The 12,323-nt window shown below is 46.4% G+C and overlaps 1 protein-coding gene across 6 annotated transcripts in view; it reads right to left on the bottom strand.

Annotated features, from left to right (window-relative positions):
• Nucleotides 1-11,054, bottom strand: part of LOC100015800 (actin-binding protein WASF3-like) — a 213,435-nt gene extending 202,381 nt beyond the window's left edge. For all 6 annotated transcript variants that reach the window (XM_056808936.1, XM_056808935.1, XM_056808937.1 and 3 more), the window contains exons 1-8: nt 8,826-11,054; nt 4,447-4,563; nt 3,665-3,716; nt 2,880-2,997; nt 2,457-2,542; nt 2,167-2,257; nt 902-1,018; nt 139-782 (exon numbers count right to left, since the gene is read on the bottom strand). The gene's annotated coding sequence lies outside the window, so the exon portion shown is untranslated. The remainder of the gene's footprint in view (nt 1-138; nt 783-901; nt 1,019-2,166; nt 2,258-2,456; nt 2,543-2,879; nt 2,998-3,664; nt 3,717-4,446; nt 4,564-8,825) is intronic.
• Between the last annotated feature and the right edge of the window lie 1,269 nt (nt 11,055-12,323).

The following is a 12,323-nucleotide window of genomic DNA, read 5'->3' as shown; positions in this document are numbered from 1 at the left end:
ACCTTTATGTGCTCTAGAATCCTAAAGGAGAGGGAAGTCCAGTCAATTGGTTTAATGTCCAGACTCTTCCTTCTTCCCCATATCAGAGAAAATCACCATTTGCTGTATTCTAGTCCAGCACCCCCCTTTCCCACTCACCAAGTTGTTTCACTGATCCATTCCTCACTGGTAGCAATTCTGTTGTCCTTTCTACTTATTTTTTCATTTGAGAAGTGACTAGACCTAGGTCTGGTGATCAGAATTCATTAAGTACTGTCAACTGTGGGCCCTCTCTCTCTCCCACTCCCTCTCTTCCTCTTCCTCTTCCCCTTCCACTTCCTCCTCTTCCACTTCCACTTCTCCTTCACTTCCTCCTCCACTTCCTCTTCCCCTTCCACTTCCTCCTCCTCTTCCACTTCTGCTTCCTCTCCCTCCCTCCCTCTCTCTCTCTCTCGACTTCCTCTCTCTTTCTTCCTCATACTCTCTCTTCCTCTTTATATCTCTCCCCCAGATGTCTTCCTCCTTTTCTCCTTCCCTCCAAATGCTCTTTCATCATCTCCCACCACCGGGCAAATGCCAATGTCTCTGATAATGTCACAAAGACAGTAAGTTGCATAGGATATAACAATGATCATTGATATTCAGAGGGTGAAAACTTACTCTTGAAAGTGATTTTAGCAGGACCTTGAATGAAGCCATAAAGGGCATCTTAGTCTGTCATTACCTACTCAATGAATCTCACTATGCTCACCCACCATGTCTGGCCAGTAATTTCCATAACTACCATCCTGTGCTCTAGAATCCTGAGGGAGAAGAAAATCCAGTCAATTGGCTTTTTAATATGCCCACTCTTCCTTCTTCCCCATTTGAGGGAAAATGGCTTTTTACAGTATTCCAGCCCAGCAACCCCTTTCCCACTCACCAAGTGACTTCACTGATCCATCCCTTACTGGTATTGACTCAGTTGTCCTTCCTACTTATTCTTTCAAATAGGTCTTGATCAATGACACTTGTAAATTCCAATGGAATTACTGGTTGGCTACAGGAAGGGGGTGGGAGGAGGCGAGGGGAAAAAACATGAATCACACATGACCATGGAAAAATAGTCTAGATCTATTAATTAAATGAAAATCTGTCTAATCTACTTATTTTTTCATTAACCTAAAAAAAGACTTTAGGTCGGCCTGGTGATGAGAATTCAGCAAGTATTGGAAAGTGTGGAACCACTCCCTCTCCCTTTCTCTCTCTCCCTGTCTATCCCCACCCCTCTCTCTCTCTTTACTTTGTCCCCCTCTCTCTCTCCCTCTCTCTTTCCTTCCCTCTCTGTTTCTCCTCTTCTTCCTCCCTCTTGATTTCTCCCTCATACTCTCTTCCTCCTAACTTCTTTCCCCAAATCTCTTCCTCCTCCTTTTTCTCTCCCAATGCTCTTTCTTCCTGTCCCACCACAGGTCAAATAGCCATGTCTCCTATAATGACACAAAGACAGTAAGGTGCATTGGATACAACACTGATCACTGATAACAACAGGGAAGCAAACTTCCTGTAGAAGATCAGATTTTAATAGGGACCTGAAGGAAGCCGGAAATCACTCTCTAATCTTTTCTCTCTGTCCCTCTCTTGCTCTTCGTCTCCCTCCTCTTCCACTCCCTCTACTCTCTCTCTCTCTCTCTCTCTCTCTCTCTCTCTCTCTCTCTCTCTCTCTCTCTCTCTCTCTCTCTTTCTTCTCTTCATCCCTTTTCCTTTCTCCCTCATACTTTCTTCCTCCTTACATCCCTCCCCCAATATCTTCTTCCTCCTTCTCTTTCCTTCCCAATGCTCTTTCTTCCTTTCTCCCCTCCACTCAAATACCAATGTCTCCCACAATGTCACAAAGAAGGTAATTTGCATGGGATATAACATTGATCATTGATCATTGAAACTTCCTGTAGAAATTTTGATTTTAGCAGGAACTTGAATGTAGCCAAGAAGGGCAGGTTAGCCTGTCATCACCTGTAAGTCAATGAAACTCACTATGCTCACCCACCCTGTGTGACCAGTACTTTCCATAACTACCTTCCTGTGCTCTAGAATTCTGAGGGAGAGGAAAGTCCAGCCAATTGGTTTAATATCCAGACCCTTCCTTCTTCCCCATTTAAGGGGAAATGGCCATTTTCAGTACTCTAGCCCAGAACCCCCTTTCCCACTCACCAAGTTGTTTCACTGATCCATCCCCTCACTTGTAGCGACTCAGCTGTCCTTTTTACTTATTTTTTCATTTGAGGAGAGACTAGAACTTGGCCTGGTGATAAGAATTCATTAAGTACCATCAAGTGTGGGCACTCTCTCTCTCCCACTCCCTCTCTTCCTCTTCCTCTTCCCCTTCCACTTCCTCCTCTTCTACTTCCTTTCCCTCTCTTCTCCATATCCCTCCCTCCCTCCCTCTCTATCTCTCCACTTCTTCCCTCTTCCTTTCTCCCTCATACTTTCTTCCTCCTTACATCTCTCCCCCAGAAGTCTTCCTCCTTCTCCTTCCCTCCAAATGCTCTTTCTTCATCTCCCAGCACCAGGCAAATGCAAATGTCTCCTACAATGTCACAAAGAGAATAAGTTACATAAAATATAGCACTGATCATTTATAATCAGAGGGCGAAAACTTCCTATTGAAATTGATTTTAGCAGGAACTTGAATAAAGCCTTGAAGGGCAGGTTAGTCTGTCTTGACCTGAACTCAATGAATCTCACTATGCTCACCCACCCTGTGTGACCAGTAGTTTCCATAACTACCTTTATGTGCTCTAGAATGCTGAGGGAGAGGGAAGTCCAGCTAATTGGCTTTTAATATCCAGACTCTTCCTTCTTCCCCATTTGAGGGAAAATGGCCATTTGTAGTATTCCAGCCCAGCACCGCCTTTCCCACTCACCAAATGGCTTCACTGATCCATTCCTCACTGGTATCTTACTCAGTTGTCCTTTCTACTCATTCCTTCAAATACGTCTTGATCAATGACACTTGTAAAATCCAGTGGAACTGCTGGTTGGCTACAGGATGGGGGTGGGAGGAGGCGAGGGGAAAGAACATGAATCACATAACCATAGAAAAATATTCTAAATCAATTAATTAAATAAAATTTGTCTAATATACTTATTTTTTCATTAACCTGAAAAGAGACTTGATGTAGGCCTGGTGATGAGAATTCAATAAGTACTGGAAAGTGTAGAACCACTCCCTCTCCTTCTCCCTCTCTCCCTGTCTATCCCCACCCCAATCTCTGTCTCTCTCTCTCTCTGTCTCTCTGTCTCTCTGTCTCTCTCTCTCTCTCTCTCTCTCTCTCTCTCTCTCTCTCTCTCTTTCTCTCTCCTTACTTTATCCCTCTCTCTCTCTCTCCCCTTCTTTCTTTCTCTTCTTCTTCCTCCCTCTTGATTTCTTCCTCATCCTCTCTTCCTCCTAACTTCTGAACCCAAAATCTCTTCCTCCTCCTCTTTCTCTTCCAATGTTCTTTCTTCATCTCCCACCACTAGGCAAATAGCCCTTTCTCCTATAAGGACCAAAGACAGTAAGTTGTCTAGGATATAACACTAATCATTGATAATCACAGGGATGAAAACTTCCTGTAGAAGATCAGATTTTAATAGGGACTTGAAGGAAACCAGGGAGGGCCGGGATACTCTGGTCTGACCTCTTATTAAAGAAGATAAAGATGCTCACCCTCCTTTTGAGATATGGATTGTTTACAACTCATTGGCTGTCTTCCTTATTCCTGGAAGAGAAACAAATCAAGCCACTGGCTTATAATGTCCAGACTCATCCCTCTTCCCCCTCTTAGCCAAAAAGGGCCTACTGCAGCACTGCAGGTTCCCCTTTATCATATCCCCAAAGATTTTCACTGATCCATGCTTTGGTGGCATCTTTCTAGTAGTCCATTAATTTGAGAAGGTTGCTCACCCAGGACTGAGGACTTGAATTCACTGAGTCCTCTCAGAATCTTTCTCTGTGTGTCTCTCCTTCTCTTTAATTCTCCCTCTCTGTCTGTCTCTCTGCTATGTCTTCTCTGCTCTTTTACCTCCTCCTCTCCTCCCTTCTGTCTTCCTCCTTTCTTTCTCCCTTCAACTCCCCATTCTCTCTGTCTGTCTCTCTCCCCCTCTGCCATTCTCTGTCCCAAATGCAGTAATTTGCCCAGATTAGAACACTGAGCATTAATAATCACAAGGAGAAAAGTTCATATAGAAGTTCTGAGGTTAGCAGGAACTTGAATTAAGCCTTGAAGGGCAGGTTAGCCTGTCATGACCTGTACTACTCAATGAAGCTCACTATGCTCACCCACCCTGTGTGACCAGTAGATTCCATAACTACCTTTATGTGCTCTAGAATTCTGAGGGAGAGGGAGGTCCGGCCAACTGACTTTTAATATCCAGACTCTTCCTTCTTCCCCATTTGAGGGAAAATAGCCATTTTTAGCATTCCAGCCCAGCACCGCCTTTCCCACTCACCAAGTGACTTCACTGATCCATCCCTCACTGGTAGAGACTCAGTTGTCCTTTCTTCTCATTCTTTCAAATAGTTCTTGATCAATGACACTTGTAAAATCCAGTGGAATTGTGTTTCAGCTACAGGACGGGGGTTGGAAGAGGGCAGGGAAAGGACATGAATTGTGTAACCATGAGAAAATATTCTAAATCAATTAATTGAATAAATTTTTTCAAATATACTTATTCTTTCATTAACCTGAGAAAAGGCTTGGCCTAGGCCTACTAATAAGAATTCAATAAGTATTGCCAAGTGTGGGCCCTTTATCTCTCCCTCTCTTCCTCTTCCACTTCCTCTTCTGCTTCCTCTCCCCCCTCATCTTCCTCTTTCCCTTCTACCTCCTCCTCTTTCACTTCCTCTCCCTCTCCCTCCATCTCTCTCTGTCTCTCTGTCTCTTTGTCTCTCTCTTTCTCTCCCTCTGTCTTTGTCTCTCCCTCCCTCTCTCTGTCTCTCTCTCTCTGCCTCTCCCTCCCTCTCTCTGTCTCTCTCTCTTTCTCTCTCTCTGTCTCTCTCTCCCTTTCTCTTCCTCTCTCTGTCTCTCTCTCCATCTCTGTCTCTCTGTCTCTCTCTGTCTGTCTCTGTTGCTCTCTCTGTCTCTGTCTCTCTCTCCCTCTCTCTCTCTCCACCTCTCTCTCTCTGTCTGTCTGTCTCTGTTGCTCTCTGTCTCTGTCTCTCTCCATCTCTCTCTCTGTCTCTATCTCTTTCTCTCTCTGTCTCTGTCTCTCTGTGTGTCTCTGTCTCTGTCTGTCTCTCTGTCTGTCTCTGTTGCTCTCTCTGTCTCTGTCTCTCTCTCCCTCTCTCTGTCTCTCTCTCCACCTCTCTCTCTGTCTCTGTCTCCCTCTCTGTATCTCTCTGTCTGTCTCTGTTGCTCTCTGTCTCTGTCTCTCTCTCCCTCTCTCTCTGTCTCTATCTCTTTCTCTCTCTGTCTCTCTCTGTCTCTGTCTCTCTGTGTGTCTCTGTCTGTCCCTTTCTCTCTCTCTCTGTCTTTCTCTGCCTCTGTCTGTCTCTCTGTCTCTCTCTGTGTCTCTGTTGCTCTCTCTGTCTCTGTCTCTCTCTCCCTCTCTCTGTCTCTCTCTCCACCTCTCTCTCTGTCTCTGTCTCCCTCTCTGTATCTCTCTGTCTGTCTCTGTTGCTCTCTGTCTCTGTCTCTCTCTCCCTCTCTCTCTGTCTCTATCTCTTTCTCTCTCTGTCTCTCTCTGTCTCTGTCTCTCTGTGTGTCTCTGTCTGTCCCTTTCTCTCTCTCTCTGTCTTTCTCTGCCTCTGTCTGTCTCTCTGTCTCTCTCTGTCTGTCTCTGTTGCTCTCTCTGTCTCTGTCTCTCTCTCCCTCTCTCTGTCTCTCTCTCCACTTCTCTCTCTATCTCTGTCTCCCTCTCTGTCTCTCTCTCTCCATCTCTCTCTCTGTCTCTCTCTGTCTGCCTCTGTTGCTCTCTGTCTCTCTCTCTCCATCTCTCTCTGTCTCTGTCTCTCTCTCCATCTCTGTCTGTCTGTGTGTGTCTGTCTGTCTGTCTCTCTCTCAGATCTTTTTCTGACTCGGTTACCAAGGAAAAATCTCTCCCCAGATGGTCACATTCACTCTTCACATAGATTGCCAGCATTTCTACAAGGCTAAGCCAGTCCCCCGGCACAAAGTGGTGGGTTGGTCAGTTGAGTGTGTAGCACTCATTCTCGGGCTGAGAAGAAACCTGGTGGTGTGAGTTCAGCATGGCTTTGGCCCTTAAGACAGTGACTTCACAGGGCCCAAGCTTCTCCGTCTCTACCAAAATGTGCTCCTCTTCCTTCTGTGGGTGGGACCACCATCCCACAGGGCCTCGGACCTCACTGAGGCCCTTGGATAGAGAGCAAGAGGACCCCCTTGCCAGTTCTGGCTTGGCTCCTTCCCGTGCATGTGTGTGAGGGTGGACAAATTCCCATGTGCCTCAGAGTTCTCTTCTGTAAATGCAGGAGTTTGACTAGCTGCACCCTCGGTCCCCCTGCAGCTCTAACACCTTGGTTCTTCCCCACATCCAGCTGCCAAGTGCAGTGAGCGTACCCTGGCGATCTTTACTGCATTCACCCCCTCTGCTGACCCCATATTCAGTCTATTTCAGGCTCTTATGGCCTCGTGTGCAGGAGAGCTAGCATAGTGGACTCCTAACCAGCCTCCCTGCCTCCAAATAATTTCCTTTCAGATCTATCCTTGTTCTAGCCGAATGATTTTCCTAAATCAGTTTGGATTACACCATCCCCCTATTCAAAAATCTCTAATTGATCTCCATTGCCTAGTGAATAAAGTCCATACTCCTGAGTCTGGCATTCAAGGCCCCCTACAACCAGAGGTCAAACTGCCTTTCCCACCTTATGTTCCCTGACTCCTTTGCACACCCACTAGATTAGTGTGGCAATGGCCTTAAAGTAGGCTCTGATAGCTAAGACTGAAGAGGCTTGTGGGAGAAGGGACATAGGAACAGACATTTCCTCACATTAAGAGTAAAGTGAGAGCAGTCTCTCCAGGGAGCAAGTTTGATGGAAGAGCAGGTGGAATCGATGGGAGAAGAGTACAATCAGTAGGGGAAAGGATGCAGGAAAGGTCCCCTGGGAGCATCCCAGACCACTTGCATGCTTCACAGGTCTAGCAAGGGCCTTGTATGTGGGGGGATGAGGCCAAGGAAGGAGAGGCGTGTGCAGGGTCTTTTTGCTTCCATTTTATGTAGATTTATGGAGTGTGTGGTGATCCTTGGGCTTCTGTCCCCATGTGTTTGGGTACGCAAGGAAGTCTTTTTGTATTTCCAGATTGCTGTGCCTTTGCCTTCTTCCCCTCACTTCTCTTTTCAGGCTGAACTTGCTTCTTCTCCTCAGACTGACAGCTAGATCTGCTATTAGTTTTAAGCAAAAAGAGGCAAGAGTACTAGGCTGTGATTCTCCCCTCTTCGTGAATGACTAATGCCTTGAACAAGGCAGCTAGGTGGAACAGCAGAGAGTATGCCTGGCCTAGAGTCAGGAAAACTCAGCTCCCTGAGTTCAAATCTGGTCTCAGACACTTAATAGCTGTGTGACCCTGGGCAAGTCATTTAACTCTATTTGCTTTGGTTCCTCATCTGTAAAAGGAACCGGAGAAGGAAATGGCAAACTCATTCCGGTATTTGGCCCAGAAATTCCAGATGGGGCCACAAAGAGTCAGATACGACCTAGAAATCACTCAACGTCAACAATGCCTTGAACAAACATTAGGCTGGATATGGCATGCTCCGGACAAAGTGGGACAAAGGCCCTCTTTTCCTCCCTTCTCCTGTACAGAGCTGGGATCTTCTGAGAGACAGGGATACCACCTCTCACACCCTCCTCCCTCCATCACACCCTGCTCCTTCTCTCAGGACTAGCCAATGATTGAAGCAGGCTCAAAAGTATGGCTGAGGACATGAAGATTTTGCTGGTCTACTTGTTCCTCAACCAAGGCCGGCTTTGGTGGGCTAATTATTTGAGAACACAGAGAAGTCTCCAGAAAGCAATTTGTCATCTTCCATAATCTAATTATCTCGTGTTAGAAAAAGAATGCAGCGATAGACCAGGCAAGGAGACAGAGACATTTCATCAAAGCAACTAGGTAATGCCATCCCTCTGGAGAATCGGAGAGCTCTCCGAGATGCCCCGAGCTCCTTGGGACCTTTAGTGATTCAATTCAATTAATTGAATTCAATTCATCAAATATTTATTGGATGTCTACAGACGTGGCCTGTCTGGAGCTAGGTGCTTTGTGTCAGGGTTTCTCCACTCTGGAATAGTCATGTGACATGAGCCACAGAGATGCTCCAAGGGACGAAAAAGCAGCTGTTACAGAACTTGGGACAGGCATGCCTTCAGCTTGATAAGCACTTATAAACCAGCTCCTACTTATAAAGGCTCTTGAGATGCAGTGTCTGGGAGAGGCGAGAGGGCAAGTCTTGGAGTCTGGAAGGCCTGAGTTTGAATCTCACTTCTGACAGATACTAAAGCAAAAGGGTCAGAGCAGCAGTTTAGGAAGATTATTTGACAGCTGAGGAGGCTGCAGGGAAATAAGTGAAGATGCTATTACAATAGCCCAGGAGGCCTCAGATACCTCCTAGCTGTGTGACCCTGGGCGAATAACTTAATCCCATTTGCCTAGCCCATGTCCTAGAGTTGTTATTGGGATAGAAGGTAAAGGTTTTTTTAATTTAAGAGGCCAGTAGGTGGCCTAGAAACAGGAAGGAGGTCCTGGGATCAAATCTGACCTCAGACACTTCCCAGCTGTGTGACCTTGGGCAAGTCCCTTAGCCTCAGGGCCTCCGTTTTCTCCTCTAATGTATTCTAAGATCTCTAAGGATCCTTCCATCTATCTCGCACATACCTGGTTATCTATACGTGTCTTGGCCATTTGGATATAAGCTCATTCAGGGCTAGGACCGTCCTTTGCATGCCCACTACCTGGTACACAGTAGGTGCTGATTTTGCCCCCGCCGAGGATCAGTGGTGTGAAAACCAGACGTGGTGTTGGGTCACTGGAGGATGCCACACACCACCTGAACAAAAGGAAGGAAGAATGAGATGAGGAGCTCGGAAGAAAGACCACAAAGCTGACATCAAAACGGGCTCTTACTGAGAAGTAGAACATCTACTATCGAGACATCTGTTGGAGTCGTCTGCCCCAAACAAAGTGGCAGATGGGAAAATGATGACTTTCCTTGGTAATTATTTCATTCTGGCAGCACATTGCACCGATAGTGCACTCGCTAAGGTTTGTGACATATTTTTAAAAATATGGAGCATCTCATTAGAGCTTCACAATAACCTTGCAGTGTAGCTACTGTTATGATCTCCATTTTACAGATGAGGAGACTGAGGGAGATTAAGTAACTTGTCCAGGATCACACAACTAACTGGTAAATGTCCATGGTGAGATTCGAATTCAGATTTTCCCAACCCAGAACGACCACTTAGATGACCAGATGAAGAAAGCGACCAAGGGAACCACTATGCCTGACCTGATGCTGAGGAGTAGAGGCCTTTTGGTTGGGTTATTGTAACAGCCTCTTGATTGGTCTTCCTGACTCAAGTCTCTCCCTTCTCCAATCCATCCTTCCCATAGATGCCAAAATGATTTTCCAGAAGCACAGGTTGGACCATACAACTATTTTACCAAATAAATTCCAGCGGCTTCCTCCCTGTTACTTCCAGGGTCAAATGGAAACTCGTTTGTATAGGATTTGAAGCCTTTCATAATGTGACTTTCTGGGCTAATTACACATTACTTCCCTTCACACACTTGATGGTCCAGCCCAACTGGCCTCCTTGACGTCCCTCTCATCTGACATGCCATCTCCAGCCTCTCTGTCTTTGCACTGGCTGACCCCTCCACCTGGAATGCTTCTGCTTCTCACTTCTACCTCTTAGAATGACTAGTTTCCCTCATAGCTCAGTGTCACCTTTCAAATGGGGCCTTTCCTCATCTACCCTGAGCAGCTATGCCCTCCTGCCCCCATCAGATCCCTCATATTTGTTTTACTTATGTTTTGTTTATCCTCATATAGATATAAATATATTGCCTGCCCTCAACATAATGTAACCTCCTTGAGGCTAAGGACTGTTTCATTTCTGTCTTTTTATCTCCAAGCAAAGTGCCAGGGCCACAGCAGGCATTTAATAAATACCTATTGAGTGACTGATTGGTTGCTGAAGTGGAATTGACAGGAACTTCATAGCCAAGTGACAGCTCCATGACAGAGCTCGTTATAGAGTGGGAAGGGGGAGCTCTGCTGCCCAGCTACCTGACCCCATTTATCAAGGCAGCCCCATATTCATGCCCAGCAGCTCTGTGCTACATTCAATACCAGAAGAGGCTGAGGGGAAACGACAAGCTCTCTCGGCTTCCTAGTCTCTATGGTGACTACCGTCCCCAGCTCCATCACTTGCCAGGTGGCAGTGCTCATAGAATCTTGTTTCAGCCCCATCCTCTGGGCCACCCTGCCCTTCTCCTTTCATGCCGCTTTCGGTGGGTCGTAATTGTGTGAGCATGGCATAATGGAGATGGCTGTGTAAGCATGGCCTGGCTAAATATAGGGCTTTCCTCATTATCTTCAAGGTAAGAATAACATTTTCGAATAGTGAAATACCTGTTGTACAAGTAGCTCTCTTCAGTCCCAGGCCATCAGCAGGCACACACCCAAACCGGGAAGTTCCTAGAAAGCCCTTCAGCTCATACATTTCTGCCTGAAGCCACAAGCATTCCCTGGCCTCCACCTTCTGCTTTTCCAGCCTACCAAAGGGTCAACATTCAGTCACGGGGAAGGGGTGGTGCAGAGACTTGAAACCAAATGTAGCGATTCCTGCTCCCTCTCCTTACTTGTCACTCTCTGTAGCCAACTGAGACCTCTGATCTTGCCCTCCAACTGCTTTCTGATCCAGTTGTTTGTCACCTGAGTTCTATAGGGTTCTGATTAACCTGTAAAGCCCATTCCTAGCAAGTGAAATGGGAGAATAAAGTGAGTATAGACTAGGAACAGGTGGAGGTTCCTCTCATGCCACCCATTCCTCACTAAAGCCCTCCACCTCTTCAGTGCCCATCCTGCCTCATCCTACACCAGCACTGGTGAAGGTTTTCAAGGTCGCATGCCCAAACTGCAACTTCAAGCTGCCTGTAACCCCCACCCCCACCCCCACATTACCCCAGAGAGCAGAGAGAGGAAGTGACTACTTTGGGTGGCTGGACAGAGGGACAAGGCATGAAAAAATATGTCCTCTGGTTCTGGGAAGAGGGGGAACAGAGCAGCTGTCCTGTGCTGGCTCCGCATGTGTGCCAATACTTCACCAATGCAGTCCTATACCATGTCTGGCCCAGCCCCTCTTGGGCTTGATGGGCAAGTATTATTCAAGCCATGGGGCCATTGGAAGCATAGCTATAAAACTTGTTACTGACATAGGTACATAGTCTTGGGTGCAGCCTAGATTTGGGGAAGAGGATATTTTTAAAGAGTTCTAAGAAGAGAGTCATAGGATTCCATGGGCCAAGTCAGCCTAGGAAGGGGAAAAAAACTAAAAATGGCACTCAACAATGGAATTCTAAAGACATAAGCAGAAATTATTTCAGTGAGGAGAAAAAGAGAGAATTGTCTGTAGAGACCAATGTGACTACTGCAAGCGTGGTATTTGAAAGAACACACATGAAGGATAAATAATAATGGGGATAACAGATAACTGAGTACACATACAAGAGTAACCCAATCCCGAAAGAATCCCGTCAGGAATGTTAAAGCCTAGAATGAGCTAAGCCTGGTGGAGAATTCTAAGGACAAGGAAAAGGGTTATTTGGGGTTTTCTTAAAAACTATGTTGAGAATGTGAAAGAGGGATTAGACTTGTTCTGCTTGGCCCAGAATGGAACCTGTGGCTCAGAATCACACACTGAGGTTCACAAGAGTCAACTTCAATCTTGGAGATTTCTCAGGAATAATTCAGTAACGGCTCATGCCACCTCTCAGGGTTTCCCCCTAGGAACACCAGAACTTGGTTCACATATCTCAAAGGGCCCCCAATGTCCAAGCAAGAACTCAGGTTAACCAAGTATTGAATGGAGCCATGAAGACCCAGTAGAACTTCCTTTGCCCATTCACCCCCCTTGCCCTGACTTACAGCTGGAGCAAGGGGCATGGCACAATGGGGTTCAGGCACCCCCTTTGGTAAGCCCCACCTTCCCTCAGAGTCATAGAGTCATGGAGTTTATAGTGACAGCAATCCTGTGCTCTCAGGACTTTGTGACTCTGCGATGTTGACCCTTCTTCCCCTTCACATCTTCCGACCTTCCATATCTCTAATTGGTCTGTGTCTCTGCATGGGCATGGGTCTTCAACTGA

Source organism: Monodelphis domestica, chromosome X, assembly GCF_027887165.1.
Source record: "Monodelphis domestica isolate mMonDom1 chromosome X, mMonDom1.pri, whole genome shotgun sequence".
Classification (NCBI taxonomy): Eukaryota; Metazoa; Chordata; class Mammalia; order Didelphimorphia; family Didelphidae; genus Monodelphis; species Monodelphis domestica.
The sequence above is the reverse complement of the archived record's forward strand: the minus strand, read 5'-3'. Positions and strand labels throughout refer to the sequence as shown.